General features: G+C 45.7%; 1 protein-coding gene across 3 annotated transcripts in view; it reads left to right on the forward strand.

Moving 5' to 3' along the window:
* The first annotated feature begins 7558 nt into the window (after positions 1-7558).
* The window catches only part of LOC135378426 (neprilysin-4-like), a 67263-nt gene continuing 48890 nt past the window's right edge, over positions 7559-25931 (forward strand). For 2 of the 3 annotated variants that reach the window (XM_064611453.1, XM_064611456.1), the window contains exon 1: positions 7559-7663. The gene's annotated coding sequence lies outside the window, so the exon portion shown is untranslated. Of the gene's footprint in view, positions 7664-8233; positions 8261-25931 lie in introns of all 3 variants that reach the window. The other variant, XM_064611455.1, reaches the window with a different exon arrangement.

Consider the following 25931-nt stretch of genomic DNA (forward strand, 5'->3'; position numbering starts at 1 on the left):
CAAATTATTGAGCTGTTATACTGGTCATAGTGTTAGTCATATGTGCATGCACTGACCGTTTCGAAAGTTTTAACCCTTTGTAACAGTTTAAGAAGCATGTCTCACAAGCAGTGCAGACTTGTAGTCAGATATTGTAAGTACAGTGGATGTGTAAATAATTTTCATTGCAAATCATTCTGGAGTACAAACCAAGGTTATCACACGACGAGGACAAGCACTGGTACTTGTGTAATGCATATTTTGAATACCAGCTTTCAGCTTCACCATATGGAGAGGTTTCTTTTGTACCATGTTTTTCACCTATGTTCAAAAAAAAAAAAAAAAAAAAAAAGAAGCTGGTGCGTTTTGCCCTGAGCATGGATTTATGCTTCATTTCTAAATGGAGTACAGATGTTAGTGCCAATGTGTGTATTACCACAGTTTTATCTCCGCCCGTGTACATGAAATCTTTGCGAACGTGATACAAATATTAAATGTGTCAAACAAAAGCTGATTACATTATATCAGTAGATTTTATTTCCCTCCTCCTTGCTATCTTTTCAGTTGCTGTGTGGATAGCTGGCATTTAGGTTCATGTTGACATGGTGGTAACAGGTTCTTTCCTTCCATACAATATACGAGCAGTGCAGATGCGAAGCTTGATGTGCTGAAACAAGAAAAAAAAATTGAGAGAAAAAAAAAACTTACTGTCATGCACATATCACTGCCCAATACCACCATATTCTTGAACCCTTGGAGTGTCCTTGTGCACTGTAACTGTAACTGGAATTGTACTAAAAGTCACAGGTGTGCACATAGTTCATTAGATGCCGTTCATAGACAGTTACTAAAATTGCATTTTAGAAAACGTTCATTAGAATCACAAACAGAATTCAGAAAAGTGTTTGCAGATGGACCAAAAACAATAATGTGCATATTGGAGGGTTCGTAACGTAGTGTTTGTCTCTGCATAAAACATGTGGTGGCCCTGGAAAGGGCCTTCTTTACTTTAGTTTCACTGGCTCGTTCAGTGTGTGACGCAGGTGGAAGCCTTACTTCTAGAACCTAAAAATAAAAATTCACTGTATAACAACATCAAGCCTTAACAGTATGTGAGCAATATATATATATATATCACTCGTAGAGGCTGATAGTCGGCATGAGCTGCCGATTTTACAACATGAACGTTCACTCTGACTCAGAATTCGGTTCATTCACTGTACAACACAGATATTACTTTCCTAATAAATATAAGCTTGTCGTACTCACCAGCTGAAGGAGATTGCTGCTACCATTACCATCAAGTGGCTTCTCTTCACCTGTGATAGAAATTGAGCACCTGATGTTGGACAATATGATGCCTAAAAGTGTAATGCCGATTGGGGCTATTCTGTTGGAAAGCCGCCTCCTTGGCTATCTCTTGCTCACAAAAATGATGGGGGTGCATGCTGGGCATGAGAAAAGAAAGATTAGATGAACTTTTCTTAAACTGTAATATATTAAATTGATAAATAATAGATAATTTGATAAAATTTTGAATATCGCAACCGGAAAAGTTAGAGGGATGCCGTCAAAAAATTACGTGAGGTGCTAGTGGGGCCTAAAGGGGTCCGGTACATCATTGCCGGCCGCGGTTTATACATATTCCGATGTACATTCGGAAACAACCTCTGGAAACCAATGCTTACCTGCTCATCCGGTATGTCGGTGGTGTCCATTTGCTCATGGAGCAATCTGGGCACAGCGTAGGGCTTTAGCCTCTTGCATTTTGCTGACAGTCACATACGGGATTGCAATAGGTCCTCCTCCACGTACGCTTCGTCAGTAAAATGCGAGGAACAAACGTGCCGAACGTGCAATTCTTCTGCCACGACAAGAAGCCTGCCGGCGATTGCTGCTTCCAACTTTCGTTTGGCGTCCCTGTCTTTGGGCTCGTGAAATGTCATTTCTGGGTTCGCCCCAGACGATTTTTTGCCGTCAGGAACACCACGACGCCTTCCGAAACTCAACGACATGTTGCAATTTCCCCACTGAGTGAAATTCACAGCACTTTCGAAGAAATAGCTTGTTTCATAAACGTAGCCAAGCACGACGCCATCTCGAAAGCAGGCTATGTGTCCGAGAGAAAATGGGGGAACGGCGCGGCGGCGCGCCGCCCTCGCATTCGTCCTGTTGGCTCCTACGTCAAAATGAGCAAAAATCAGAGCTTTCGCTGATCGAAAAAGCTCGTTTATTTTAAACCCAAACATTTCTCAGCAGTGAAAATCCGTGAAATTCATTGTCGAATGACGCCAAGCACTCTCGTAACCATTTGCTACCCATGCCTCCGGATGCGATATCAGCCAGAGCCGAACGTCATCCGAACCTCATCGATGTCGGCGTATTCCTGCTGCATGTTGTGCACAACGCTTTTGGAAAGGCAAACGTAGGGAGGTCGAGACTGCTCTTTTGGACGTCTATTACTACTTGAAGAATTCGGCAGTGACGAGCGCGAATCTCGCTGCAGAACAACAAATCGCCGGTCTCCCAGAAAACGTAATACGTAACGTAACCGCCGGAAAACGTAACCGCCTCGACCACTTTGGCAGGAGATATTCGTCATAAAGACCTCTGACGGAGCGCAGAAGTACCCTCTACTCGGAAAATTTGTCAAGGCAGTTATCTGTCTTCCCCAAGGCAATGCCGGCGGGTTCAGCCAGAACCGACGAATGCTACACAATAGGAGTAGGCTATCACTGGAACCCACAAACGGTCTTCGCTCGATCATGTCGCATGCACAACGCTTTGATGGCGATCTGTCGAAGATGCCTGTGACTGCGGATATTTTGAAAGCACCTAGGGGGTCGTACAAGCGCCAGATGGAACGGCTGTCGAAGAAACGAGACCTGTCGTGAAAGATGATAAAGCAAGACGAAGACGACAGCCGTACAAGTGATCGGCAAGAGGACCTGAAGAAATACATTTGTAATGCCGAAAGAATGCTGAATAACGCAGAACTTTTAATCCAACAAGGAATGAACGGAAGGAACTTCGGAGATATCCAGAGTGGATATGCCGTGCTTGAACAAGGGCAGCGGCAGCTGTCGGACGCTCTAGGGACAGTTGCGAGCCTCACAGGCCCCAAGAAAAAACGCAACAATATGTGAGCAGTATACTCGCTCCGAATACTGTGTACAAAGGAATGTACAGGACTACCGATATTCCCCCAGCAGCTCACTAGTCACTGTTTTCGCTGTTTGTTCGTTCCTCTTTTGCCCGTTCTCCGCAGTGTGTCGCCACCCCTAACGTGGAATCGTGCTATATGTGTTCTATGTTAATGTAATACAAAAATCATATTACGTTGTTGTACTTCAAAGAGAAGTTGTGAACAATAAAGCGCACTGGTAGTGCATCAAGTGTGTGCGTACTGGATGAAAGGTGGTGGTGCAGATTTACCGAGCATGTGGACACGTCACGTGCCTGCGATGGAATATTGGCTCGTTTGCATGGGAGTTGTTTTTAAACAACCGCGTTTTAACTAACTGTGGATAGGCATAACTGACGATGCTGATTCCGGAGTTGCCGGCGCCTGTACTATGGATCGCTCCACGCTTTCTGCTACTGCGTAACATCGCGGGTGCTCGCAGGGTGTAGGCGCGTAAGGACAGCGCGAGAAATTAAGCATTCGGGACTTTCTTTATTTCTTTCTTTCTTTATTTACCCTCAAGTCACATGGAATTGCAGAGGGGAGTGGAAATAACAAGGAAGCAATACGTCGTGGAGTAAAGAACGGAACCTTTTTGAGTCCCGCAGCACTGCGATGGTCGCAGGTATGTCATTCCAGTCACTAGCTGTCTTGGGAACGAATGAGTTCTGGAAGTGATTAGTTCGACTAAAGGGAATGAGGATTTCTTTAGGATGGTCCAAGTACCTAGATATACGGTGAGGAGGAGAAAAAAAGAGAATACCTGGGAAGAGTGTCATTAACTTGACTTGAACCGTACATGCCGATACTTGTTCCCAGATGTCCTGAACCCCGATATTCGCTAGAAAGTGGAGAGTATGTATTGCAAACACGACGTATTGCGCGGGACGCAGTGGGATACATACGGCGGAGGTGCGCCATTCTGTGAAATTCTGCGCCAAATGCGGCTTTTTTGTGCGTCAGAGCCAGTGCCCGTGGGCTCGGAGGCAATTCCATCAAAATATGTTCGCGTACATGCCCGACCATGACCGGCGTTGTCAAGCCCGTACCCGGCCCGGGCCCGGTGGCTGAAAGCCGAGCCCGGCCCAGGCCCGCCAAAAAAACGCAAAGCCCGGCCCGCCCCGGCCCGCAGGCCGGCCAGCCTCGGGCTTTCGGGTAAGCCGGGCCCGTGCAGTGCTCTAACAGCCTCCGTGAAGCCAACAGGCTTCATCGGACATCTACTGCACCCATTCCACGTGACCCATTCTAACGGGCTGGCTGCAACGTATTACACGAAATAAGTGTGCACTGAGTAATTATAGGCGTGAAAGAACAGCACCTTGTCAGGGAACACTCCATCCGTCACTGACAATTTCCCCGAGGGCCTATCGCTGTGTCTGGTCTGTGAGTACGTCAGTCACCGGAATAGTATCGCTCAGCGAAGCTTTTCGTTTAAAAATTTCTCAGCGCTGGGATGTGTATAGGTAGCGCACCATCTCTTTTGACCGTGACATGACAAAATGACACTGCCCTTATGTACCCATATATCACACGAAGGGTGCCGTAGTAGATGACAGTCACATTCCGTTTAAGAATGGAATTGCATGTGGATCTCGCTCCGTTCGTCACTTACATCGAAACGCCAAAGTGGGACAAGTGTAACTACACCGAGTGCTGGTTTTAGCGATGATTTTGTGACCGCGTTGCATTACAAATTTCTATAAACCACTTCTACAGAGCCAAGCGTACCTTTCTTAGTTGGAAAACCATCTACAATGAGCATTGGTCAAATTCGGTGCCCTTCGGTAGGACCAATCACCACCACCACCACCACCAATCAAGTTCTAGTACCGTAAGTTCGCGCGTATAGGCCGCACTGCAGATCTCTATTGAAAAACACTTCAGAAAAACTTACAAAAGAAATCTTTCAGACCGATGAAGGAATTTCTATGAGGTTATGAGACTAAATCTTACAAAATTTCTCTCAGAGTTTCTTACAGGGATCCTGTAGGATTCCAGGGAGGCTTTCTTGCAGGATTTCTTACAGGGAGTGGCACTGCAGCTTTCTTACAGGGTTTCTTACAGGGTGCCCTGTGAGGCTTTCTCACAGGATTTCGTACAGGCCTCGAGGCCCGCAAGAAAGCCTGTGAGAAAGGGTAATGGGCGTCCCTGCAAGAAACACCCTAAGAAAGCTGCACTGCCACATGAAAATTGAAGGATCCCAGACTTACTTGCTGAGAAGTATTCAGAGTAAGTCGCATGCCGTCACTGTAAGGAATGTTGCAGAACATTTGTGGCCCAGCCAATAAATTCAGAAAGGCATGACCCAACGCATTGTACACGTACTTGAAATGTCCAATGCGACTACCAAAAAATTTATTCATGCGATTATGCCATGTTTTTGTTTTGCACCTTGGGAACGCGGAGGCTTTCTTGCGTAAAATCACCATCCAACATTCTCGAGACGAGAATGGGTTACGACCACGAACTCGGATCCAATGCGTTAATTCCCGCTGCCTGCCGCTTCTTACGAGTTTAACCTAGAAGAAATAGCATTTCAAAAAGCACGGTTACAACTGCATGTGTGTGCGTGAGAGAGAAATATGTAACATACCTTTTGCCCAACGCACAGTTGCTATAACAATCTCACTGCATTCTACCTTCCGATCCACAGAATACCTGCGAACAGGGGAAAAGACGCACAAAGAATGGGAATGCATAGCACGGACGATTATATACCACACGCACACGTGCTACATACCTCAAATGCGACGAAAATCTTGAATGCCAGGCGGTATTTGCTCGAGATGCGTAGCTGCGTCCATGCGCTTGCTCGTTTCAAAGCAGACTAACTAACTTGCTGGCAGTTGGAATAAACGCCTCCACTAATGTACGATGGAATGTCATAACAGGATATATAATTAATAGTTTCCATAGGAACGACAAAGCGGAGCAACCATGACACGTCTACATAAGAGGGATTATTCACAAACATACGAAATACGAACTACTTTCCAACACGGACGACATATCACTCTCTGCTGCCCGTCAGTTCTTGCTTCATGTTCATCCGACAGGGAAATATCCTTCAAAATGTATCTTAATACTGAAGAGAAGTTCGTGAGAAAGTCAGTCCTGTATGAATCACGCTGTTTTCTCATAGAAATCATAAGGCCAGACCCTGAATTATACCACAGGATATTTTCTCATTGGTGTGCCTGTGAGGATATGTATACGAATCTGCATCCTCTGTAGGAAATTCTGAGATAAGAAGGCGCTTCTGTAAGGAATTCGGAGAGAACGCTCTGTTTCTATGAGATTTTCTGAAGTATTTTTCAATAGGGATAAGCCGCGTTTTTATGAACATTTTGAAATTTTCCGGCAGATAAGCGGCGGTCAATACGACACGACTGATTTGTGCTGTAAACCAGTGGTGCCGATATAAAATCAATCAATTAAAATGAATATCACTTATTCGACCCTTCCTGGGGGTCTGCCGATAAAGGAGAGAAAGTCATAAACCTTGTGGTCCACATTCCGGGTCAGCATGGTGTACAACAAACGAGGTCAGTTCTAGCGTTCTACAAAGATCGTATTGTGCCTTTCTTGTGTGTTTTTTACTGGATCCATGGGTCAGTGTTCTTCCAGAGGACATGAATCACTGTCACCCCTTTTGTTAAAGGTGCATGGCATGGGGGAAGGTACCATGAAGGTCAGTCTACTCGAATGTGAACGGGCCCCTGTTTTGCATTGTTCGTGCATTGGCAGGGCGGTGCTATGCCGGAGACACTGTCAGCCCTTTCGTTAAAACCTGGGTATGGGGAAAATGCCTCGGAAAAATAGTTATCAGATAAGCCGCAAGGCGCCCGCGAAAAAAAAAAAGATTCGGGCACAGGCCGCGGCGAATACGGGTGAGATTACGGTATATGTCTCACAATAGACCTTTAACTGTGCGAAGTAGCCAGGCGCGGCTACGAAATATTTTGAACACTGAGTGCATAAAAGTCTCCATAGAGAAATTGCGATACGTGTTGACAGCATCAACTATTTATGACGAGACCAGCTGTCTTTCCCCACACTTACGCAGCCATTTGCTCGAAGATACGATTGTCACGTCAACGCATCACAGAGAAGAAATACATTTCAATAAAATGATGTAGATATGTACACCACTAAAAAAGTTTTCTGTCAGCGCCGGCCCCTATGCTCATGTGGTGCTCTGAGAACCGGTGAAATTTCATTCTGCTTCGATCGTGCGCATTCTAGGTGGGATTCTGCTTGATTTAGTGAGAATACGGTTGTAAATCTTGCGCTCCTCGATAGCTGCTGCACTTGATGACTGCGAAATATGATTCCTGATTTATGAACGAAGGAATATATATATAAAAAAACGAAACAAGCTGAAGTGGCCTCAGAAGGAAGAGGTACAGAGCTTATTGCGCCGACTAATATCGCTGTTGAACGAAAGTACCGATTGCCAGCCATTGCTTTGGCTAGGCGTTCGCACATCATTTGGCACAGGTAAGCATTTGAACAGCTGTTGAGTAGTTCTCTAGCTGCATCTATATTTAGAGTACTAGATACCCTTCGCATCAGCGGTAAAATGAAAACGTCTGCTGAACATTGAAAGCTTACAAGGAAGCAATGCGACAAGCCATTGTGATGCCTTATAAAGGGACACGCACTCGTATTTCCATCATTGCAAAGTATGACACACAACAGAGTTCCCCGAGAACTACGTCATTGTGACGTGATCTGCCTACTGGTGGGCAAAACAAACACACGTGATTATATACGCCAGCACACGCGAATAATTCTACGTGCGACCGACGCCCACCACTGTGACGCTTCAGTCGCTGCAATGTTTACATAAAACGGGGAGGTCTATTCGTCGGTAGGTACAACCTGTAAAGTCGGGTAAGTGCAGACGAAATGTCTGAGAATGAACCCGTCCGTTCCCACATGGGCCACACTGTGATATGACTTTCACACTCTTGAAAAAAATGCTGTACTGTAACTCCTTATTTGGGAGTACACCCTTGCCACATATATCACTCCCTTATGAGTGTACCATTTCTCTCCACCCTACAGGGGCTGCCACCACGTTGCCACCACTCAGTACGGATACTCTCGTTAGAGAGTCTCCTCAGTTCCTTATTAGGGCTGCCAGTACACTTTGAGAGGGGTATAGTAACACTCATGAAAGGAGTAGCATAACACCTTGAGAGGAGCATAGCAACTCCCATGAAGTCAGTGTCGCTACACGTTGAGGGAGATTTGCAGTGCTTCAGGATAGCCCTTCACGTGGCAGTAAATATCGCAAATTGGTGATCGAAAGACATGTACAGAGTGGGAAGTCAGCTAAGACTGAATAAGTGGCACCTTCCCATACAAAAAGTTTTCTACTGTCTATAGACATTCTATAAACAAGACATCTACAAACCTTTAGACTGTCTATAGAGATCCTATACACGTTGTTAACACATTTGAATAGATAACGAACTGATAATTGGCACACCACATTCTATAGAACGCCTATTTATTTCACCAATGGACAGTCTATACACGCGTATTTTAGACTCTTTATACATAGTAGGCATGCAGCCTGTATCAAAAATCGCAAGGATTTCTGACAAAAAATACTTATCTACTGTCTATACAATTTCTATAGAACGTGATAGAGACCCTAAGTACTTGCAAAATAATTACTAGTTAGACCACAGGTTTTCAATACAAATCAGAATTTTTCCTTCTGACATACATTTTTTTTTCTTTTTTTGTCAACCTCTGCCACCACACATTTCATTTTCTCTCGCCCCTTTTCTTTGTTGGTTTCCCGGACTTCCACTAACGAACAATGTGTTTAAAATCGAAAAAACAAAAAAGACACCAGGGCTCCGAAGTTGAAAAAGGGCACCTAGAAAGGAAGTGACGCTTTCCCCTAAGTGAGAACAGATACTATATAGTGTTTGTTTTGAGAGCTTCCGCGAATCCGAGAGTCTTGCTCGCCTTTAAGTCAAATCAAAGGGGGACGTGTCTAAGATTAATTCAATTACACACACAAATAACGGTGAAGTGTGGAGTAGCTTGGAGTATAGACGGATATCAACATAATATCTGTGTTTCTTATTATTTTGGTTTTGAGACACTCACTAAGTCCATAGAAAAGCAAGCATACGCAGTGCCACACAATCGCGGGTTTCCCTCTCTTACTCGCAATAAACGGTCCATGTACAGACATTGTGTATTTCTATATACTTCCTACAGACACATGTATATACACAACTTCTCGATACGTTGTGTATATACCTCTGTCTGTAGAAAGTATATAGAATGTTTATACAACTCGTGTATAGAAAGTAGAAAGCAGCACTGGTTAGAAAAATCATAGCTTGTCAATAGGACTTCTATACAGCTTCTTTAGATTAAGTGGATAGGAAGTAGCAGTTGATAGATACTAGCTACAGTCTATAAAATGAAGTTAGGCATTTTATAGACAGGAGAAGCCAACATTTGTAAGGGTTTGTTTATTTATACGCTACAGAAATTCTATAATACATAGTAAAGACAACGAGTTATTCATAAACTTGTCTAAAACTGTTCTGCACTTCTGACTTTTAGTTTAAATAGTGTTTGTCAGTTATACTGTACTCGTGCAAGGCATGCAGGGGTACATGTGATTGGTAAAATATTTAGCACAATACTTTTTACAGAGGACAACTAAAACCACAAAATGAACTCATGATCCAGAACGAAATATTTCTCACCCATGACTTTTGCTGGGAGTACAAGGCGTGAAGCGTTTTGCACAACAAGCAGTTGTGTTTGCAGTGCCGAGGGTAGGAATAATTTATTTCTGACAGCCACATGCGCATGTCGGTAAGAATTAGGCTATCACTGCAAGGAGATAAAACCAAAACACATACTAAACCATAACAGACGATGTCGCCAATCACACATTCATACGAGTTCGATGACTGAAAGAGCCAATTCTCCTTTACAAGCGCTGGCAGCCACTTCAGAACACTCACAGTAAAAAAAAGTCTCGAAACTAAAAGTACTAGATCAAAACTACTCCACAAGCTGCTCAGTTGAGGTATAAAATTTTCATTGCATTGTAATAGAATATGCAACATGAAAGACATATGCTCCTAAGAAAAGGAAAGAAAGCAAGTTTCCCAAATGAAAATTCGCTAACTTGGCTAAGCTAGCTGGGTAACTTCCATTTTACGTGTTTAATAATATGCTTTGGAAACTCGAGTTTAAAAATTTCACAGTTCACATAAATACTTTACATGAAAAATAGCAGTGAGTAATCGAACACCTGAGCTCTCATATTCATAGAATACATATATACATAAAAAATACATACAAATTTTGATAGGATGTTTAAATCTTTGCTTCAAGAACGTTGTTAAGCACAGCGATAAAACTGTTGTAATTAAGAACATCAATTGGAAGGATATTAATACAAGTACCCATAACGTTCCACCATAACCGGTGAAAGATCAGATTTAAATGAAATTTTCCCAATATTTGTGACTGAAAGAACTTTTGCAACTCTGGAATAAAGTATGTCAAGTGATCTGCCTGATCTGGTTACCAGATCTGATCTGATCTGGTTATTTGCCTCGGTCAGGGAATTAAAGCTATTGTAAAGCAGCAGATATACGAGGGGCGTTCAAGTCAAACCGGGACTTTTCATTTTTCGCAAAAGCAAAATGAACTTACAGGCGAGAAATTAGTTTTATTTTTCCACGTAATCTCCAGCTGCACTAATGCACTTGTCCCAGCGTTTCACGAGGGCTTGGATGTCAGCAGCGTAGAAATCCTTACCGACGCGTAGCAGTCATGGTCGGACCGCATTCTTGACCTCGTCGTCGCAGTTGGGCCCCCAAGGAACGCCTTCAGTGGCCCGAAGAGATGGAATCGAGGGGGCGAGGTCTGGACTGTAAGGGGTATGTGGCAGCAACTCCCAGCCAAGTTCCTGTAAGGTGCGTGTCGTGAGATGTGCGGTATGCGGGCGTGCATTGTCCTGTAGGAGGATGACACCTTTCGTGATGAGGCCCGGCCGATTTTGCTACAGCGCCTTATGCACACCCTTGAGAATCTGGCAGTAATATGCACTATTGATCGCACTATATGCACTATCGATATCGAGACATGTTATCCGTCGGTCCTTGAGGATCAGGTGCTCCAGAAGTTGGATGTTCTCAGGAACTCTGACACTGGGCTCTGAGCCGCCCCGGCCGGGGTCGTCCTGCACTGATGTACGGCCGTCTCGGAACCGTTTGCACCACTCAAACGCTTTGTTGCGGCTAAGTGTACCGTGGCCATACTGAGCCTGAAGTCTTTACGCCTTCATTTACGAGAAACTTCATGGCAATTCGCTGTTCGGTGTGCGTGCTCACCTCGTTGTCGGCCATCTTGTCCAGCACGTGTCTTCTGTTTTGCACAAACTTTGAATCATCACGTGGTGAACGCGGATGCCTGTCGCGTGTGAAAATCACCAAAAAGAAGTAGCGCGAGTCATTTGTACAGCCAGGAGACAGAAAGTCCCGGTTTGACTTGAACACCCCTCGTACAATGTTATACTGGTGAGTCATTTGACAGCCTGGGTCCTCAGTATACAGACGCCGCAAATTTCGTTCAAATCCACCTCGTAGTTTTTTTTAGAAAATTCAGATATAATATTACTGGCAACGCTGTGTTCAAGACGCGACATCAACTCCGCCGTTCGCCATATAGGGCGGCGAACATAAACATGCCAATAACAATGGGAGCGTACAGTGACATCTGTGGTCCCCTACCATCACCACGACGGCTTGCAGGACGAGGTACGTTTTTGCGTAGATGACTCTTGTTGGGTTGGGGACAAGTAACACTGTTGCTCGACGAATAGGCGATTATTTCCCACCAGGCGTCGCCTTGCGTCTTTTCACCGCAATTGCAGTCGTGATTAAAAAATATTTAGAATTGTCGGTCGCACAGAAAAATGTCAGTGTGGGTTTCTTACGGAATAAGCTTTCAACTGCCGCTGCCAATATTCGCGATTCGGTAATTTTCGGACGAATGAAAGGCCAGTTGGTTATATTCATATTTCAACGACAGAGTAGGAAGGCAACGCTGCCTTCACATTAAAACCAATTGCCGCTTGACCACAACAACTAGGCTCGTCCCCCCCCCCCTCGCTCTTCTTTAGCGGGCGACAGTGTCTCACGAAAACGACAAACGGCACTAACTTCATCGACAATGTAAGGGGGCCGCGCGCTAGACAAAAAAAGAAAAAGAAAGAGCTGCTAGCCTCGAGATTTCCGAAAACATGGTGCAGCGGGCCAAGGCGAATGACAAACATAGAGGCCCTAAACATGCAGAACCGCAATGCACATGTTACCAACATAATGACTGACCCGGTACTGGCCAACTCCAACGTCCTCGCCCTCTCGGAGATAGGCGCTACTGCTCAGCAGCTCGGGTTGTGGTGCAGGTGCTTATTCTTTCTTCTTCTTCGTGGGGGCTAAGTGAAGTCAGCGAATGTCCATGGCTTGCTTTGCCGTTTGCATTGCTCGCTCGCGTCAGGTAAATTTAGCGACGGGGCAACACATCGCTGCAGGCAGCGTTCACACGGGGCAACTTTTCCCAACAACTATGAGCAATTTTCGAGTTGCTGACAATGGGCCGACACAGGTAAACTCCAGTAACTCGGGTTACTCGGAATCGTTCCCTGACCGAAAACTTGAGAAGTTGCTCGTGCACCCGTCCAATAGCGAGAAGATTATTGCCACGTGACACCCGATAGCATGGTGTGATTTCGTTCGTGGGTTCACGGGTTCAAATCCCGCATGTGCAGCTTAGTAATAACATTTTTTTAAAACTAACGTCCAGCAAACATGTCAATATAGTCATTCTTTGAAGATCATGATGATCTTTTGGCGTAATAAACGTACTAAAATTTGATGAACAGCGGCTAAAGAAAAAGACATCACCAGTTCAATTTCAACCCACATTCTCCGGTCGCCGTATGGTTGTTACCGAGTTGCTACGTGTGAACGCGGTCTCGAAATTGCTCATAAGACGTTTGTTCGAGTTGCTGGAAAAAGTGGCACCGTGTGAACGCTGACTCAGATAGATTCAGTATCCGGCGCCAACGGATTTCACGACGCTCGGTGGTGATTCGTAATCAGTCTCATTCAAATGTAGACTGCATATTCGGAGTTCAGTGCCAGGTTGAACATGCTCACGTTTAATCAAGTCAAGACACCTACTTCTTGCTAGCTCATTTGCCGGAACCCGACGCATGTGAAAGCCGCGCGTCCTTGCTGTTTTCATTTGCGCAGCCTCGAACTCCGCACGGCATCACTGCAGGCCTCTTCAATGAAGCACACACTTGTGTAACACACGGGCACGGGCAACTATACAGGCTCTATGTTCTATCGCGATGAAATGGAACGAATACGAGAGACGCATCAAACCGCAAAGAGACACATTGAACACCGCCACATATGAGACGCAGCCGACGTACATATGGTACGTCCTCTCTACTCGTAGACGCACGCAATGATGATAAAAGAACCAGCGTAGCGTGCCATCGGTAAACAGATGCAATTTTCAAAACGTTTATTCTCCTGTTTGATATCCTAGAATGAATACCAGCGAACCAGTATTGGGACTCTGCGAGAAAGTTGTGGCGCCGCGACACGGCCTTCAGAGAAAGGACCTTGCGTAATAGCCGCCGGGTAGCCAGTTTTAGATGCGAAGTGCGAGCGCGTTTCCTTTTTCTTTCTTTTTTTTTTGCCACACTAGAACTGTTCCATCCATAACTGTGCAAGCACCTAAAAGAACTCGTCAATAGGGACGAGATGTTTCATTTCTCTTGATTTGTATGTTTCTACACTGAGGGAGACTCGCTGCGAATAGCGTTCGTGACGCGCGTTCGGCTCGTGCATGGGTTGCGCACAACATGAGCGAATATATTATATTTCTTTTGTTCTAGAACGAGGACCTGCGAAACGAATAATGATTTACAGTTGCCACTTTCTTGGGGTTGAAACGCCGCTGGATACAGTATCACCGTCAGCAAATGGCAATCTGTGGCAATCTGGCTTCTGTGTTCATTTCGAGATAATGATTGGGGTGTTTCATCGCCAGAGCCCAGAGGCGATATTGCTTCTGGTAATTTGGTTGGCGAGCCTCAAAGTGAGAACGGAAGTTCTACGTTGTCCAATTTAATATTTACGCACTGACCATTTCACAACCGTCTCGCCGGAAGCCCACGGCGGTTGTGTCATACCCTCTGACTGGCTGATTGCTAAGGTCATTCCAGTGTTTAAGTCAGGTAACAAAGCTGACCTCAGAAACTATAGGCCTATTTCTCTAACCTGTTTGCCGTACAAATTCCTGGAACACATTTAGTGTCACATTTAACTTCCTCTTTCCTCTACAGCATGGGTTTCGTCGTGGTTATTCTTGTGAAACTCAGTCGGCTGGACTGACCCATGACATTTTTAGCTTTCTTGACCAGGGTTGCCAGGTGGACGCTCTTTTTTGGATTTTGCGGAGGCTTTTAATCGGGTGCCCCACGTCCGTCTTTTTGCAAAATTATCTAAACTCAATATCGACCCCTTCGTTCTCTCATGGATTCAGAATTTCTTAAGCGGTAGGTCACAGTTTGTGACAGCCAACGAGACAGCGTCTTCTCTGGCACCTGTAACCTCAGGAATCCCACAGGGTTCGGTAATAGGCCCTCTTTTATTTCTCATTTTCATTAGTGACATCTGTAACGGCTTAACTTCTTCTGTCCGTCTTTTCGCGGACGATTGCGTCATCTACCGTAAAGTATCTTCCACCCTAGACTGTGATACACTCCAAGAGGACCTTGTGCGTATATCATCTTGGTGCTCGGCATGGTTACTCCCTGTCAATACTCATAAATGTAAAGTTCTGTCCTTCTCACGGTCATTTCCTCTAATTTCAAGTTACTACTTCGGCACTTCTCCTCTCGTCCGCGCCGAATCTTACAAATACTTAGGTGTAACACTAACTGCAGACCTTTCATGGTCTCAGTTGTCTCGCGACGTAAACCCCCAATTATTTTAGACCTTTCATGGTCCCAACACATTTCCCATATTGTCGCCGACACTAACCGTTCCCTTGGCTTCCTTCAACGCAATATTACACTTGCGGCTTCTCATGTAAAAAAGCTTGCTTACACGACTTTCATCCGGCCAAAACTTGAGTATGCTTCGCCTATCTGGGACCCCTACCAGGACTACCTTTCATCTGCAGTTGAACGAGTACACAATCGAGGAGTTCGTTTTGTCACTAACTCATATGGCTACGACGCTAGCATTTCCGCTCTTCGGAATGACCTTGCTCTCCCTACCTTATCGTTGCGCCGTATCCAATCGGAATTTTCGCTTTTTCACAAAATCTATCACAACCATTTCTTAAGTACATCTCTATTACAGCCTCCTTCCTACGTATCTGAACGTCACGATCACGAAAATAAGGGCTGCTTACATAAGTATAATATCCTTTACTACTTCCAGTGGTTTATTCCCCGATTGTCAAGACTCTGGGATGACCTTCCCCGCCATGTAGCACTTTTCACTAATCATCCCCAGTTTCAGGCGCCCATCACCAATTTGTTATCTCTCCCCTGACTCTTCTTTACGTTTTATTTTATTTATTTATTTTTTCTCGCACTGTTGTTCACGGCATCTATAAGTGTACATCCTTGCTGGTTTTTGCTTTATGTCTTGATGACTTTAGTGTTGTATTTCCTTTTTTTTTAGTATATTTGACGTTTCTTTTGCTGTTTGCCGATCACGTTAAGTACTTTTTCCGTTTTCTACAGTGTTATTGTCGCCCAACTTCTCCGTTATGTTGTACTCGTTTGGGTCTTTAACGTATTCTAAATAAATAAATAAATATATAATAAAAAAAACTCATGTCAATGGTGAGCTGCATATTTGTGGTCACCTTTCTGTTTAATTTCTGATTTGAGGATCTCTTTTGCGTTATTGTTCCAGATGATGTTGAAACACTGAAGCTCAAACGAGTTCTGAACAAGACTGAAGTTCAGACAATATGCAGGGACCACACGTGCTTATTAGTATGAATAAAGTAGACGCACGATGTAGGTTTCAGCGACGAAGGTATGTCCGCAGTAACATGCCAAAAGTACGAAATGAATGCGAGACTCACTTAAAAACATGATGTCACAAGTGGCTGGAGTACATAAATGTCCCTAGTTTTTACTGGCAAGCTAGGATTTTGTGAAGCATCGACCAACCATCCTCTCGACGTATGTGCCACTTAGGTTTCGACACAGTCGCCAGTGGCTGCCCCCCCCCCCCCATCTCATTGCGCACAGTTACAATATAAATGTGGTGGTTGCTTCTGTGCAGTTTGTCCCCGTTTTCTTCCGTTCGCGCCCCGCCGTTCACGACCGCCGTTGGCGGCGCTGTCGCGACTGAGCAGCGCGCTTCCTTTAGGTGCCCCACGGTCCCTATAGCACGCCGCTCTGTCGAGAGCAGACGAATTTTTCGCAGTGAATGAGGAGCATTGCCGGTGTGACGTCACAGGAATGGAGGAGTGGCCTGGAGATGGAGTCCGGAAACTTCCTGCCGGGGCAGTGTTTTTTTTTAAATTAAATTGCGTTGTAGTGGGACCTTTTTGAGCCGAAATGTTTTCGTGTATGCTTTTCACGGACCATTTCATGGACCGAAATACGAGCGGTTTTTATGCAGCTCGAATACCCTTTCCACGCTCCTTTAAACATGCACAATTTGAAAACGATCTCTCAAAAATGGCTGAATCAATGCTTGTAAATTAGGTTCTAAGCGTAGTGTAGCTAATTTAAGTAACAGAAGTGTGTGAGAAACTTTATCGGAGGCCTTTTTAAAGTCAAGGAATACGCAGTTGACCACGGAGCATCGATCGAGACAGAAATGCAGTTGTTACTGTTGACCCATCCTTGTGGGTATAGCCACAGGTAGCCATAGGGCAACTTACAACAAGACAAGAACATACAATTACAACAGGTGTTTACAAGACAGTTTCTAACTTAATGACTTTTACGTCGCGAGACGACTGAGCAGTTTCTAACTTAAATGCAAAACCAGAGACATTTTGTTCGTTAGTAATGTTCGTCAGAAGATTAATTGTTCCAATCGTACACTGTGCGAGGAAAGAAAGAAAACTTCATGACATCTGTGCAAGCCGGAGTTTCTTGTAAAGCAAGAAAATGCTTATTCCTTTAGACGCGTGCGTCTCCTATCAGGTGTGGCAAATCAAATTCATTTTTGATTAATCGGAACAGATACTTCAGCCGCTGCGCCTTGAAGTATAGTTCTATTGGTATTAAACTAGCCCAGCGATGTAATACAGATAGGAATATAGTTGTACGGTACAATCTTTCGGAATGGTTCGTTCCACTCGAAATCACGCAGACATCTTATCACACCCTGTCCCCTATCTTGGCTTATACGCACATTGATACTAGTACAGTGCCAGCCGCAGCAACAATGACAAACAAGAAATTGCCGTTGCTCTTCAGTACTGATACTAATTCCCCGACAAGCTAACACCTGATATCTGCGATTTGAATTCAGCATGAGAGAGCCGCAAGGAAATGGCAGGGAAAACATTACCAAGATGTGAGGCACAAAAGTAAACTTGCACAACAAATCTCCGGAAGTGAACACTTACACGGCGGCGGACACCTAACGGCACTGGTGCTCAAGTCTAAGGAAAATATTCGATAGATTTGCATCCCGTATGAAGCATTTTGCATATCAGTGTGCATGGTAATCAACAGATTTTTCTCGAAGCCATGCTTCGTAACATGTCTACTTGCAATAAATAACCTTGACGACAAAGATTACCCACAGCCTGCTTCTAAAACATTGCCTCACTTACCAACTTCTTTGTAAAAAGTAAAAAAAAAAAACCTTTCTGCAACCCCGATGAAGGCAGGGTGTGTCCAAGGAATACCATCACAAGCCACTACTCATCCTTTAAAACGGGCGAAACCCCTTGTATCATTGTGTCAACGACACATTCGCGACGGCTTATGCTATGCCTTTTGAAGTGTATCCGAGTGGGTTACAGCAACTTAACACATTTAATACTGATCAATAAGGCTACATGTCGAGTACGAGCGAGTGGCTCCGATGCTCGAAGGAAACCGACTGCCAAGCGAGGTGAGAGTCCATTCCGACAGCGGAGGTGCACTCTGACCCGATGTTATGGGCGCCCCGAATGTGGGCCTCTCCGTGTGGAATGTACCATTGGGATGGGTGCCGAGACTATCGTCTTTTAAACTGCATGTCTGGCACACAGCACTCCTCCCCCTTTAGTATGTCACCGGTTGTCCGTAGCGTAGTGGTGACCTCCTGCATCGTCCTGATCTTCTAGGTGGACGAACTGGAGTCAGGAGGCTTGGGTTGTGAATTTCCACGTCAGACATCCAGGTGTCATCTTCTGTGGCGATCCGCGACGCAGGTCGTCGGCGCAGTTGGTCGGCGTGACGCGTCATGTCTCCGACCGCCGTTTTCACAACAGCCATCCGGGATCCTTTTTGGTTCTGTACCACTCCCGGAATCCATTTTTGTCCTCGCCCATAATTTCGAGCGAACACGTGCGTCCCTGGCCGAAGCACACCTGTTTCCGAACTTTATTCTTTTTCTGGGCTTGGTCGTGCCCGGTCAGGTTTTGAGATAGCTTCTTTGTGCAGTTCTTGGACGCTGATGAGGTCCAATCTTGACCTGATGTTGTACCCAAGTAGCATTTCCGAGGGCGATTTACCGGACACAGTGTTTGGTGATCGACGGTATGACTGCAACCAGCGGTCCACATTTGTGCGCAAATCCCCAGTCTTCATTTTCTTCAACGCATCCTTCACCGTGCGTACCGCCCTTTCTGCTAGTCCATTTGACTGCGGGTGGTATGGGGCTGTACGAATATGTCGTATCCCATTAGCTTTCACAAAATCCTGGAATGTTTTTCCTGTGAATGGCGTGCCATTGTCTGACACTACGCAGTGTGGAATTCGAAAACGTGCGAATACACTTCGAAGTTCCTTTACCGTTTGCTCAGACGAAGCATTTTTAACCGGAATTGCTTCAATCCAACGTGAGAAGCTGTCTACTACGAAGAGTAGCATCATTCCCTCGATTGGCCCGGCATAATCAATATGCACGCGTGACCATCTTGTAGTTGTCGATGGCCACGACAGAGGTTCCTTTGATGGTGGCATTGGCTGTGCCTGTTGACATTCCAAACAGTGCCGTGCCGTGCTTTCGATGTCGCCATCTATTCCGGACCACCAGAATAGTGATCTTGCTACTGCTTTCATTGTTGCCATTCCAGAGTGTGTAGAGTGGAGTTCCAGTAGCATCGCATGGCGTGCTTTTGCTGGGATGATTATCCTCCTTCCCCACATAATCAGACCGTGGTCCGTCGAGAGCTCATCTCTTCGAGACCAATACGGTTGCAATGCCTTGTCTTGCAGCTTATGTGGCCATCCCCGCTGTACGGCATCCCTGAGTGCTGACAAGGTAGCATCTTGACTTGTCAAGTCGGCTAGCTGCTTTGCTGACAGTGGCCCCTCCTCTAGGATTTGGATAGAACATACCGCTTCTGAATTTGCGAGTTCTTCCTCAGTTTGTTCAACATCACAGACTTCGTTCAGCGTAACCTTGAAATCGCCGCATATTCTTACTGTGCCATCTTTCTTCATGACGGGCACGATAGGTGTCGCCCATTCGGAATGGGTCACCGGTGTGAGCACTCCCGCTTCGGACAGGCGATCAAGTTCCGCAGACACTTTGTCGCGCATTACATACGGAAGAGATCTTGCTTTGCAGAACTTGGGCGTTATGCCTTGCTTCAAATGTAGATGAGCAGGTGGACCTACCATGAGACCGATGCCTGGCTCAAACAAGGATTTGAATTCCTGCTTCAGATTGGTCACCTTGCCTTCGCTGTTAACAGCATTCACGTTGACGGTAAGCAGATCCAGCGCTGCAATTACATCACGACCACATAGGCTTGCGCCCTCACGGTCAACGACGTAAAGCGAAGCTGTTGCCGTCCGGTGTCCGTAAGTGACTTGCATTTTCAGAACGCCTAGCACTGGTAGCTGACCCATGTAGCATGATAACTTGCGTTGGCATGGCAATAACGTTGGCCAGGAGGCTTGATGTTTCCTGTACGTGCTAGCAGGTATCAACGTAACAGACGAACCTGTGTCAACTTCCATGTCGACCGGGATGCCCATCCAACGAGTGGTGATTATCCACGGACGCGGGGTTGCCTGGGTGTCGACACTATGGATTCCATGCAGGTTAAGGCTTGCCTCTGAGGTCGCCCCTTCTGTTGAAATAGCATTCGTCCGACCATGTGCTCGTGGTCTTGGTTGTTGTGAGTCTGACAAGCACATCTTTGCAAGGTGTCCCTTCTTTTTACAGCGGTGGCACTCAGTAGTCTTAAATGGGCAGGCTGGTGCTCCGTGATCGCTTCTTCCGCAACGTATGCACTTAAATTTCTGACTTGCCTGTCTTGGTAGGATTCCTTTAGGCTCTTGACTAACCGGACGTTGTCGACCCTTTCGGTTGATGATCCGGTTCACTGAGTTGTCCGGAGGCTGACTCAGTTCCATGGCATTCTTGGTTGCCATTTCTACGGCGCACGCAAGTGTAGTAGCCTTCTCCAGGGTCAACTCCCGCTCAGCAAGCAATCGCTTTTGTATGCCAATGTCCCTGACACCACATACCAGCCTGTCCCGTATCATCGTATCCAGAGTGGTTCCGAATTCGCAGAACTCCGATAGTTTTCTCAATTCAGCGATAAATGTAGATACAGTTTCGTTCTCGTGCTGGACACGAGAGTTGAAACGGAATCGTTCCACAATTTCAGACGGCTTCGGGGCGAAGTGACTGCTGAGTGTTGCTACTAGTTCCACGAAGGTCTTTGTGCTCGGCTTGGCCGGGGCCAGGAGACTCCGAAGTAGCCCGTAGGTTTTCGGTCCCACAACCGAGAGAAAAATACCGGTGCGCTGATTCCCGTCTGTAATCTTGTTTCCGACGAAGTACTGTTCTAACCTTTCAACGTAGTGACTCCATGGTTCCACGTCTGCGTCGAAGGCTGGGGCGGTTCCGAAAGTAGCCATCTTGCTTCCTCGCTCCGGAGAACAAAGGGAAACGCAGTATCGTCGGATGAGATGTTTTCAGACGTGCGGTGACTGACGTGTGGTCGCGTACTGCCGCTGCGTCACCAGTATCCCATCCTCGTCGCCAGTTGAAGTGTATCCGAGTGGGTTACAGCAACTTAACACATTTAATACTGATCAATAAGGCTACATGTCGAGTACGAGCGAGTGGCTCCGATGCTCGAAGGAAACCGACTGCCAAGCGAGGTGAGAGTCCATCCCGACAGCGGAGGTGCACTCTGACCCGATGTTATGGGCGCCCCGAATGTGGGCCTCTCCGTGTGGAATGTACCATTGGGATGGGTGCCGAGACTATCGTCTTTTAAACCGCATGTCTGGCACACAGCACCTTTCTACTGGGATTGTAACATACCCGCAAAATTCGGAAAGGGCAGCAGCAAGGCCCTTTAAAACGTGCGACGCCCCCTGTGTGATGAAGCGAAAGACAACAACCTTATCGCAAGATGATGAATGGGGAGTTTCATCGCCAGGGGCGATACTCTACCCCACTGCTGGTGGTGATGCAGTGGGGTAGAGTGTCGCCCCTGGCGATGAAACTCCCCATTCATCATCTTGCGATATGCGCCCTTCTCCTGGGATTCTAACAGAGGCGACCGCAAAATTTTGAAAAGGTGGCAGCAGAGCCCGTTAAAATGACTCAAACGACTTGCATCATAGTGCCAAAGAGATACTACCAACGGCTTGTGCTATACCCTTATATTCATTTCTTTATTTAATTACGTTAAGGACCCCCGTTGAGGTTGTACATAACGGAGGGGCAAAACTTCACACTTTTTGCCGTTGAGGCGAACAGTTCGCGTTACAGTCCGTAAACAACATATATATGTATATGCATTGGCATCATCGTGGAAGACCAGCCATAAGCAACAGCAGTAATAACAGGACTAACACAGACAGGAATACCATCAGAAGTAAGGATAGGCGACAATAATCATACTGGAAAGAAAAACAATTATGACGGTGCCTGGAGCGGCAGAAGGCACGAGAGAGAATTTTAATGGTATGGGCGTGACCGCCTAAAACAAAGCATTATACAATGCGTTATGCTATGTAAAGTTGACTAATGGCAGCCTCGCAACGAGCAGAATCATATAGACAGATTCCAACAGGTGGTGCCAGTCGCGAATCTTCTTGGGAAAGAAGGAGTGCATGAAGAAATTTGTGCGACAGCGTGGAATTTTGATCTTGTGGGCATGATCATGGCGTGAAGAAATGTAGTCAGCAGGGGGGAAAAACGATCGGGTGTACTTGTGTTATGAAATATATTTGTGGAAAAGACACAAGCGTGAATGCTCGTCTGCAGGAGAGAAGTTGCCAACGTTCAATGCCAAGGTCCGGTTTTAATTGTGAAACGCTACAGTCTGGTGAATAATTGGAAGTGGTGAAACGTGTGGCCCCCTTCTGAACTGATTCCAGAGCATGTACTAGATATTTCTGATGTGGGTCCCAAACAGGGGAGCGCAATAAGATAGAAGCTTAATATGAGATGGAGTGAGTGCTAGATGGCGACGAAAATACCGAAGGGTCCTGTTGTCTTCCGAGACAATTTTATCAATATGATAAGACCAATGCGTGGTCGATTTCATATGCAGGTCAAGATAAGTGTACGTATGGCACACGGTAGTTGAGAGCCATCAGTAGGTAGGGTGGAGAAATATGAGTAGAAGAACGTGAAAATGTCATGACCTTGTATTTTGTGGCATCGAGAGACATGAGCCATGTTACAACATCTCGACACGGCGTGTTATATACAGCGTTATATACTGGGATTGTGACACAGGCGATCGCAAGAGTTCGGAAAAGGCGGCAGCAGATGGAGCCCTTTAAAACGTGCGAAGCCCCTTTAATTATGGTGCCAAGGCATACCTGTTTCCCCTGTTGCACCCGGAGAGGCCACGTTTGAAAAAAATCGCCTTAGAGACATGGACTCTGCTAAGCGCGTAATTGGGGAGGGGAGAGGAGGAAACTAATGTGTAATCTAGCGTTCACACATTAGTTTCCTCCTCTCCCCTCCCCAATTACGCGTTTCTACAATGAAACTCCCCCCCCCCCCCCCCAAAAAAAAGGACGCGGGTCTGGATCGGCTCCTGTCTCTGATGAATCAAATGGACAATTTCATCAAGTTGTACAGTTAATATAAAAACGATACTAAATGTAAAACACTGTTATATAAAGCACTTCCATGTTGCAAGGTTGTCTATTCTGTGAGCTCTTTGGAAATCCGCAAAGAATGCCCTTTCGCCTTCTGAACTCCTTCCGACCGGCAGTAGACTCTCGCATCTTTGAAGGTCCTGGGTGCATTTTGGGTTAATACTTGCAAGTCGTGCTGCGGTTGGCATGTGGCCTGGAGGACGTACTCACTTAAAATAGGAGATACTTCAGAAATTTGATTTTCTTTGTCGAAAAATTATAGTCTGAACATGGGCGCTGTGCAAAAATTGACGGAATCCACATAGGCGCAATGCATTAAAATTCATTTTGGGCAGGATACACCAGATTTATATCCTGATAGCGGCTGTCATGTTTCCAGGGGTGCTTTATATGGTGTTCTTCCGTGTTATACGATGACATCTTAAAAGTTTTATTCTGTTTCGCTGTTAATTGCATACACGCAATTTTCCATTGCAAGGCCGCCTTCCCGCATGGCAGCTTAGTATAGCAGTGGAGCGCGCTGACGGGACGGGTGACAACGACTTCTGCGAACGGTAGGAAAGGAAAGGTTTTAAAGAACGTTAGAAGTCACTGCGTCTCTCCTGACATAAAGTGTACAGTACATATGGACATGTGGACAAATATATATCTTACAAACATGCAAAACCATTCTGTTCTTCACGGGCTCAGTACTTGCAACGCATGTGTGACGTCCAGTGAAAAATGCGAGCACATTTGGTTGCTCCATAATCTACATTCAGCGATCATAATACTGTCATGAACGCAAACGATCAGAACGGCTTCAAATGAGAGCAATTAGTTTTCATGAGCAGACAGAAGTTGAAAGTTGGATTTTGACACACGCGGGACACGCTTGATTGCACTTCGCGTATAGCGTCACCCAAAAATTCGCAGTGCACATGCCGATCAAGTCCGAAGTTCGATTTTTTTTTCTCCGTATAGTGTAAGAGATCTACGATATATCATATTTTTCCAATCAGGTTTTCGGTGTTTTTTTTTTTGTTTTTTTTAGATAAAGGCGTCTGAAGTTCGTCAGTTTTCGTAGGTATGGTGCTACGTAAAAAGGTATCGCCTACATTCCTGATAGACTAGAGCAACAAATTATATATCATTCGATAGAAATAGCCTTGCAGGGGACGCTCAAACTCACTCGCGACGACATCGTCTTCTACGAGGCAGTTTTGTCCTCTTCTCCTATTTCCCGAATCGGGTAGCGCAGAGAATTCCGAAAGCGTTTATTTCTCCTAGCTCACCAATGCCTTCAACGTACATTTTCTTTCCCGTTCGTTCAAGACATGAAATGTACCGGCATGTTCGATTTGAGATGGAACTAGCGCTCGCGGAATGAAAGGTGCCGTTACTTCCAGGTGGGGCAAAGTCGCCGTCTTGCCATGTGTTTCAGCCTACTCGCAGCGTAAAACACTGTAGGCCGCCATTAGGTGACCCAGTTGGCTCGTAGTGGATTATAGTAGGCTACAGATCCAATCCAGGTCCAATCTGAGTCGCAGCAGCCGAATCCAAAGCCCCACAGCGTTTCACGCAGAGAAAACAACATGGAGGAACAGGCCGTTTGTTCGCGATGCTTGTATTTCTCTGTTTGTGTGGTCCCGCCTCACAACAGTTACTTTCAAGCGTGTTGAGAAGTTTCGAAGTTCATTCATATCCACATGGCTCCAGTGTTTTATCTGTGATTGTTGTCTTCGCGATCTGTGTTTGCTGTTGTGAGTTTTCCGAGTAGTGAAGCGAAATACAAAAGCAATTGACGTTTGTGCAGTGTGTGTCCGAATGGAGCAGTTTGATAGAGTCAGGTTGTTTCGTAGGCATGGAATGAAGAGGAGTCGTAAATTCCGTTTACTTCACACAGTTACTTGACTTAGTTACTTAGGAAAGCCACAAAAAGATCACATCTCTCTTATTGCATTGTTCGTCTCGACATTTACATGAAATGTATACACATAAGCAAAATAAACATTAAATCGCATCATGCTGAGTGCATGAACACTTGCACCGATGGGCAAAGCAGATTCAGAATTGGAGAGAAAGAAAGAAGAGAAAGAACTGGAATTCATCGGTTGCGTCGTTCGTGATTCGTAAGCGAAAGGAACCGCAATTTAAGCTGCCGTTCTCAAGAAGCGCGACAATGGAATGAGGACTCTGGTTGATCTCCTCAAACGATCTCCTTCCCCTATTGGACAAATCGGTTGAGGAGACCAATGAGGGCCTGCTGCGCATTGCCGGCTTTCTTGAGGAAGAGGTATCATCACCCACGCAGGGTAATCTCTCCTTGGATTACTCTTTTTGTGATCATGTAACTTGTGGGGGGAAGAGAAAGACGAGGAGGCTGGAGCGCGAGCTCGAACAGAACAAAAAGAGATTGGACGT

The sequence above is a fragment of the Ornithodoros turicata genome, chromosome 1 (assembly GCF_037126465.1).
Source record: "Ornithodoros turicata isolate Travis chromosome 1, ASM3712646v1, whole genome shotgun sequence".
NCBI classification, from domain to species: domain Eukaryota; kingdom Metazoa; phylum Arthropoda; class Arachnida; order Ixodida; family Argasidae; genus Ornithodoros; species Ornithodoros turicata.